Source organism: Patiria miniata, unplaced genomic scaffold (assembly GCF_015706575.1).
Source record: "Patiria miniata isolate m_02_andy unplaced genomic scaffold, ASM1570657v1 HiC_scaffold_23, whole genome shotgun sequence".
Taxonomy (NCBI): Eukaryota; Metazoa; Echinodermata; class Asteroidea; order Valvatida; family Asterinidae; genus Patiria; species Patiria miniata.
Window position 1 is genome coordinate 8,525,012 of NW_024037062.1, and position 9,173 is coordinate 8,534,184.

A 9,173-nucleotide genomic window follows, 5' to 3' on the forward strand; every position below is an offset into this window, starting at 1 on the left:
GGGGGGGGTGGGGCGGGTGCACTGGGACCCCCATAGCCCACGGATTACAATGGAACACGGGCAGTGCTGTACATGTGTGCTGTCTGCCGGGCTTCGTAGTACGGTGTGACGGACTGGGGTCCGCCGTGTGTGTGAACCTGTGAATTCATGTCTATGTCAGCGAAACAGAACCAAATGACCCTTGACTCCCGCCTTATTAAGCTTAAGGTACTAGTAGCCTAAATCATGCGAACGAATCACCAACGGCCGAAAGAAAAAAAAAATCACTGTCCCTAACGTCGGGTCTTCCAACAAACCACTCTCCTCGATTCTGATGAAATAAAATGGCAGTAGTTTACCAACCCAGGTGTTAAATGGGTACCGGCATTATTCAATGCTGGGAAGGTAACAGACTCGCTGTGGAGGTGTGGCGATCCCCCCACAGCAGCATATGAGTCTGGCCCAATCGCTTTGAATGAGAGATGGACACTCCGTTCCTGTGAACACAGGTTCGTCCCCCTTTACCTTTTTTACTGTTTTTGTTTACCAAAGAACTTAAATGTATAGCATTGAAAGTGATGTGCATTGGTTATAGGGTCCGTTATATGTAACTCAATCATGGATTCCTTCAACTAAACTGCGTTTTTTTCCTTTCCTATTTTGTACATTCAATTTAATTGTGTTCAGAATGAAATCAACAACATATACTGCACATAACAATGCACAGACAAAGAAACAAGGGACAGTTGAATTCGATCGTTCGATAAAAAACAGGAAAGAAAAGAAAAAAAACGACGTTTAATAAAAGGATCTGTTGATGTTTCGATTGAACAACACTTTGACAAAAACTGTTGGGTACAAAACTAATGGACAATGTTATTTGCCCAAACTTTTGTATGAATTACCTTATTGTTGGTTCATTGGCGGATAAAATTTCACCAATGATTGGGAAGCATTTGCCTAAAAGTAAAGGTAGTTGGTATTTTGCCAACATTTGGCTACATACCAACCCATTTGACATACTCTTTTTATGAGTATAAGATAAAATATGAGAGAAGTCAATAAATAGAATATCACCAGTACAAGACATTAGTCATACGGCCTGTTTTAATTTGGGCCACGACACGTGAGTTTTTTAATAAACCAACAATAACCATAACTAGAAATGTGGACACACACCAAATGCTTCAAATGCCCCTTTAAAGTGACGTAACATGAAGTGTGATGACGTCACAATGAAGTCACTTGAATGTTCATCTATAACACATCCCGGTATAGGTACATATCAAGTTACAACCAAATCGAACCAAGAGTTCTTTAGATTTAGTCCTTAGTAAAAGTGCCCCTTTAATGTGACGTCACATGATTTGTGATGACGTCATCACGACGTCACTTCAATTTTCATCTATAACACGTCCCTGTATATGTGCCAACAAATTGTCAACCCAATCTCACTTGTACTTCAGAAGATATAAGTTTTTGAAGAATGCATCTTAGATGTGACATAACGTGACCCCCTGATGACGTCATGATGACAAAAATCCTCGGGGCCCATCTACGGGTGGTGGTCGATGTGTGTACGAAGTTTGAAGTCAATCACATTTACAAAAGTGCCAGAGTGTACTGCTGGGAGAAAACGTGTACAAATCGTATGGAGAAAAAAATACACCTTTAGTTTGACGTAATTTGACACATGATGACCTTTGATGACGAAAATCTTCTAACACCAACTGTGGATGGCGGTCTATATGAATGCCAAGTCTGAGATTAATTGGATTTTTGAAAGTGTCAAAGTGTACGTAATAGTTGAAGAAAAACGTGTTCAAACCCTATGGAGAAAAGGTCTGAAAAAGAAAAACATCTCAACGAAAACAAGAGCTGTTTCGGAACGTTTTCCGAAACAGCTGATGATTCTAGCAAAGGGTTCCACGGTAAGGCAGCACGGGGGAGAAACGTGCATGCGTAATACACCACCGTTATTAAAAGACAGGTGAACCTTTTGGATTTCAAACCTTTGGTCAAAATGTTATCAAAATTCCTAATGGCTTAGCAAGGTGTAATAATACCGGCACCCGAAACACTTGTCGGCTATTATTTGTATAATCATGACCCCTACGTTCTGAACACTGCCACGTTTGTGGTCTTTGGACTCTTCACTAAATCTTATACCATAAAGCCATTGCTGAAACGTAATGTTTACTTTCTGGTATGTATAGGAACTGCTGTATGTGCTATGTTAGTGTGAGTTTGTATTATATCCCTTATAAAAATCCACTATAGTTTCACCATTATAAATTTGTAGTTTTACTATAGTATTATTATTTACTGCAGTATTATTGTAGGAAATTTAAAGTTAACTTGTAGTAAATATATAGTGCCGTATTAAAGTTTACTGCAGTTTCACATCATACAAAAACTATAGAAACACTAAAGTACGACTACAGTTTTAACACTCTACGTTCTACACATTTACTGTAGTTTCACTACATCCAAAAACTGTAGTATTACTTTTTTTAAAAGCTGAAGTAGGACTACAGTTTTAACACAATACTCTCCGCATATTAACTGTAGTTTCACTACATCTCAAAACTGTAGTATTACTTTTTAAAAACTGAAGTTAGGACTATATAACGGTTTTAACACAATACTTTCTGCATATTAACTGTAGTTTCACTACATCCAAAAATTGTAGTTTTACTTTTTAAAAACTGAAGATAGGACTACAGTTTTAACACAATACTTTCCGCATATTAACTGCAGTTTTACTACTTCCGAAAACTGTAGTATTACTTTTTAAAAACTGAAGTTAGGATTATAAAACGGTTTTAACACAATACTTTCTGCATAATAACTGTAGTTTCACTACATCCAAAAATTGTAGTTTTACTTTTTAAAAACTGAAGATAGGACTACAGTTTTAACACAATACTTTCCGCATATGTAGTTTCACTACTTCCGAAAACTGTAGTATTACTTTTTAAAAACTGAAGTTAGGACTATAGTTTTAACACAATACTTTCTGCATATTAACTGTAGTTTCACTACATCCAAAAATTGTAGTTTTACTTTTTAAAAACTGAAGATAGGACTACAGTTTTAACACAATACTTTCCGCATAATAACTGTAGTTTCACTACTTCCGAAAACTGTAGTATTACTTTTTAAAAACTGAAGTTAGGACTATAGTTTGAACACAATAATGTTTGCTTATTAACAGTAGTTTCACTACATCCGAAAACTGTAGTTTTACTTTTTGAAAACTAAAGTGGGACTACAGTTTTAACACAGCACTTTCTACATTATTGAAGTTTCACTACATCCAAAAACTGTAGTTTTAGTTTAAAAAAATGATTTGCCTTGTGGAGACTTGACAAAATTGCATGATCTCCATACATCGAACTGCATGTGAGGGACACAAAATAATTAGGTATCAGTAATCTACCACTCGCATTCTGAACCATGCAACGTTGAATATGCTACAGCACCATATCTGCACAACACAGTTTATTGAGCTAAACAGGAAACAGTCCACATGTTACATCATCAAGAGAATCATGTTACATGCCTAGCCTAACACACACACACACACACCCAGACCTGTTTCACATACCTAGTGTGGACTTTCCTTTCTTTTCGTGTAGTTAAGGAACACCAGTGGAAAAACTCATTTTTCTCAAACTGTGAAAACTCTTACAACCCAATTTTTTTTCAATGATTCCCTTTAGTGTTTCTCTTCATTCTGCTACAGATAAACCTAACCCAAAAATGCCTCTAAACCTGTTTTCCAGAAATGGGGAAACACTGTGTGGACGTGGGCAAGTCCACACTTCGTCGCTGCTACCTACATTATGTGGACGTCTTTTGTTCGGAAGTCCACACTGCGTATGTAAGACAAGCTCACACACAGCATGCATAGTGTAGCATGGGCAAGTCACATTATGCAATGACCTTGCATACCAGATAAACGGTCAGTGTGGAAAATTTGAAAACTACATTCAGTTGCAACAGTGCTGCAGTGCTTTGCAAGAGGCCAGAAAAGTTGAATTAAACTGGGTCAAAATCATGGATATATTTGCATGACATGTGTGCCTGATGTGGACATAAGTTACTGTTCATTTGCACACGCATCCTGTACATGGTTAGCATGTAGAAATACACTGGATGGATGATCGGTGGACATGTTGGAGCTAATTCTACCTCCATGGAGTTATAGACATGATGATGCCTGGCATGATATGCCTGGACCATGGAGAAATGCCTGGACTCATGTCTCACGGAGTCACGCGTCACAATCACAAGCTGTTGTAGGCCCTATGCGGTAAGTCTACACATTCACGTTTGGCTTTTATTCAGTTTGTTGATGATATTCCGTTATGGCTGTCCTACGCCACACTTGGATCAGACATGCTGGATATTAAATCAGCTGTAAGCATATGTTAAAGTTTAAACTGAATGACTAGGAAAATTATATTTGAAAAAATTGGACCCAGTTTGTGCAATATTTTAATTATTTGTGTGTATGTATTTATTTTCATTTGAGATACATCGTACAGCATTAGCAGCAAGAACTTATCCCCCAACCCCTGACAAAAGTTTGGTCATGTTGGTGATGTGTAAAAACATGTATTATAAACCACAGCAATCCAGGTATTCCATTCAGCCATACATACTGTACATGTGTACAGTGTTTGTTACTCTGTTAATTTACTTGGGCTCGTGAGAAATTTCACAACAAGATTTCACTGCATCCTACTTTTGCCACGAACAAACTTACCAAAGAAAGTTTAGCAATAAATTATATTCAATTTGAGGGAAAGCTGAAAAAAATGTATATGGAAGTACATTTTCATAATTTTACCTTTTACAGGGCATTGCAGATGATATGCGTATTACTTCATTAACATGTAAGCTGTGGGCATTTTTTTTGTTTAAACTTTCACAGTCACAATCAAACTTTGAAAACTGTTCTTGTTGATAGATGGTACATTTTCATTATAAAAGACACTTTGAACAGACAAATGTGCGTTTTGTGGCAAACATTGTCACAATAAAACTGGGGCTTCGTTGTGTTTAAAGACTGCACCATCCCCTTTGTAATAATCCAAACCTAAGTGTATTCAGCTGTATTTTTTCAGCTGTTCATTTTCCTGTTCATAACTTTTTAAGACCGTAATATTTTTTAAGGTTAAAATGTTTTGCCTTCAAAAACAAGTGCATTCCTGTTTGAGAAAAATGCTAGTGTATGCATTTTTGAACATTTGATTTATGTTTAGTTAAATGATTTTTCTATTTTTGCACTTTTTAGGGTGACGTCATTTAAATATCATAAATATGTTAATTTTAGTAAAAGTAATGCACATGTATTTAATACTTGTTTGCAGGTGGCATATAAGCCAGGTGCCACAACAGTGACGTACATGTACATGTTTATTGTTTAACTTAAACTCTTTTTGTTGATAACATGTGTAACACAAGTATGAGCTGATAACTCCTTCGTTATATTTTTCAATTTATTTTACCCTTTGACAAGTTCAATTTACAGTCTTTGAACACTTTTTGCATCAAAACAGTTCTTTAGCTCATTTAACAAATAACTGAAAGTGAAGATACCTTCTTTTCAAGTACATGTACATGTATTTGCTCAACTTGTGAAATGTAAGCTTTATTTCATTTGTGTGACAAATATAGGATGATGCACACGAAGAAGAAAAAAAAGTCTTGTCTTTTTTTATTATGTGTCCTTTTAAAGTTTTTTTAGTTAGTTTGCCCATAAAATGTTGTAGTCCACTGGTCATCGGAAAATGAAGCAGTTTTGCTGGAAGATATACATGTAGTGTACGTCGTGGTAAACTGCACCAAAAGAAATGTAGTAGTGATTGTGGAGTTTCTTACAGTACAACTACAATACTTGTATTCATTTTTACTGCACTAAATCTCGAGTAATATCTGCAGTAAAACTGCAGTAGAATTATAATAAACCAAAAATGAATGTTCATATTACCGTAGTAAAATTGAAGTACTACAGCGCCTAAACTACAGTTGCCACTGCAGTAAATATGGGGTAAATACTATGATAAAATTTTAATAAAAATGCAATAAACTGAAAGTAAATTACTACAGTGTTTTTAAAGTGAAACTGCAATTCCACTATAGTAACCTTTTTTTACTACAGTAAATATGCAGTTTATCTCTACTAGAATTATAATAAAAGTATAATAAACCCCCTTTTATTTTAATATTACTATAGTATTTTTACTACAGTAAGTATGCAGTTAATCTCTAATAATATTATAATAAAAGTACAATAAATCCACAGTATATTTTAATTTTACCATAGTTCTTCTGTAGTAAATTACAATACAACTGCAATTAAATTATAGTAAATATGAAGTCATCAAAATTACAGTAATACTGTAGTTTTACCACAGTATACTTGCAATAATTATATAGTTAATTGTCGTAAAATCACAGTTTTATCACAGTACCACTGCAGTTTTACTGTAGTAATTGAGACATTTTCGGCCAAAACACCATGATTTTACTGCAGTAATTACTATAGTTAAATCAAGGTAAAAATGAAGTAGACCTAGGTGAAACTGTGGTTTGATTATATTCATATTATGGTCTTAGTGCAGTGTAACCACAATTTAATTGCAGTGTTAACTACAGTAAATCTACGGTGGGCCCCTACCTCCATTTACTAGACATGTTTCCCGCCAAGTGCATCGCCGCCATTGGTGACTCTTTTACCGTATCAAACGCACATCTGCTTTGAGAACTCGAAACAGAAACCGACTTTTCATTTAACCAATGTATTTACACGTTGTGTTTGAACAAAATTGACTTCTGACCATCTCAATTAAAACAGAAAGTCACAAGTCTCGACAGGTGTTATTGTTTCACCCAATGACACACTGATATATGTAGTCAAAACAGAAACGCAAAATCGAAACGCAGAGGGTCAAAAATATAGCAATATTTGAAAGGAATTACCTGAACCAAAACCGAAGTCCAGCTTCCAGGCGATCCCAGTCGTCACAGCGATTACGACTGTCGCCAACAAGACGAAGAGACGATACCGATTCATCATGTTGGAGATAAACGTGAAACGGAACGACTAGCTCGACGCTCGAAGATCGGCATACATGTATTCTAACTGTCTTTGTTGAGCAGTTTAGAATTTACGGTGTTGTGACGATACATGCCACGTACACTGTCTTTATATCATTGTGGAGAAACAGTTCAATAATTACTAATAGTTGATTTATAAATTTGGTCAACAGAGGGCGCCCGCCCGATCACCGTTATTGCCACAAATCTGTATTATACTTAGCCTGATTCCCTGACCTGGCAATTTCCCCCCAAATCCAGACGTCTAAATTGTAGGTCAGGCAGCCTCTGTGGCTTAAATAAAACATGACGACGTTGACGGCCCCTTTTCAAAGCTCGGCTTCGTTTCCGATTTCGCTTTATCACTTGAAGCTTGTTATGTTCCGATCAATTTTTTTTAATAAATCACTTGCTTCATATATCATAAAGTTATGATATACAGTTTATATTTCTGTTAGAATGGATACCACGCCGAGTTTTGGAAACTCCCGGTAACGGTCGTCAAATGTAAAATAGTACATGACGCAGCAAAAAGTTCGCCCCTCGTAAACGATCCGAATGTACTTGATGCACAGAATCGTCGTTGAATTTCAAATTTTCCAAAATGAAAGCAATGAATATCAATTAGTAACTCATTTTTGAAGTTTTAAAAACCAATTAGCAGTTAATAAACCTACATTATACTCGGAAATACTCTGGCGCTATCCGATTGTCGACGAAATGAATTCGGCAAACTTCGGACATTTTCGGAAAAAGGAGGAATTCCTCCCGTTTTAGTCATGTGACGTATATTTGTAATGCAATGTATTATTGACGGCTGCCTGACCTAAAATTCATCAGGAATAGTCAGAATCTGTTGGTCTGGAAACCAGACTATATTAAACTGACTCAGTGGTTATTGCCAAGAGCTAGCGCAGACTAGCTGTGTACATGTATGTGCACTAATATAAAAATAGAACATGTAGCGGAGGGTTATGTCTGTAAAGACCGGCAATCGGTTTTGTGTAAGGATATGTAGGGCCACATTAATTATTGTTACATGCCTGGAAACGGGGGTATTTGATATAAAATATTTAATTTTCATGTATACTCTAAACAGCGTAGTGTTCTTCAGAGTAATACAAAAGTGATTATTGTAAGGGAAAGGGTGGAGGTAACCCAGACGGCGGTGACCAGGCTTCGCAAGACTGCTCTCCGGAACTAGTTCTGGGTCAGCAAATAGTTTACGAGAAGACAGGAGTTCTTGTAATGGCGTCCGAAGTGACAAGAATGTGAGAGTTAAGCAGGTGGAATCTCTCTTGAATACGACTAGAAATCATGGTGAATAATGTGAGCCGTGCTTTGGCCTGGTGCAGCGAATGGCTGCCTCCTCCCTATCAATTTCGGTCAAGGAATATGGCAACTAATGAACGAATGAGAATGAATATATGATCTTCGAGACCCAAATTCACCCAAAGCGCTACTCCACGCATACTACAAGTTGGTAACACGGATGGGGTGTGTGTAGTCATTCTTCGACAGTAGTAGCCTGGCTGACGCTAACGAGCTATTGGTAGTTGGTTCTTCAAGCCGTATATGTGGTGAGTGTTGGGACGACTGGGACCCGATAAGAAGTTGCACGTTTCAGCGTGAGTGTGCGGTGAGACAAGGACACTAGAAACTGCCACTTAAGACCTGAAATACATACAGTTCCTGCTCTTAAAATGAGGCCAGCTCACCCCAAACGTGGAAAACCAGCAGGACGTAACACAACACACACAGACACGTTTGTTTATGGTGTAAATCGAGGATTTTCTTTTGTTTCTCTTCCCTTTTCCTTTGTTTGTGCTTTCACTTTTTCGCAACAGCTCTCATTGGTTTTGTACACGTTTTCCAACAGAGGAGTTCTCGATTCGGTTTCTGTCCTCGATTTATCGATGGTGTTGCACGTGTGTGTCCTCGATTTACACCACAAACACGCGCAGCAAAGTCACACCCCTCTGCAGTAACCTGTAACAACTGCGGATATGCTGCAACTCCTCAGACCTGATAAGCCAAGAGGGCAACAGTGCAAAAACTGACACAAACTTGGACACTTTGCCAAG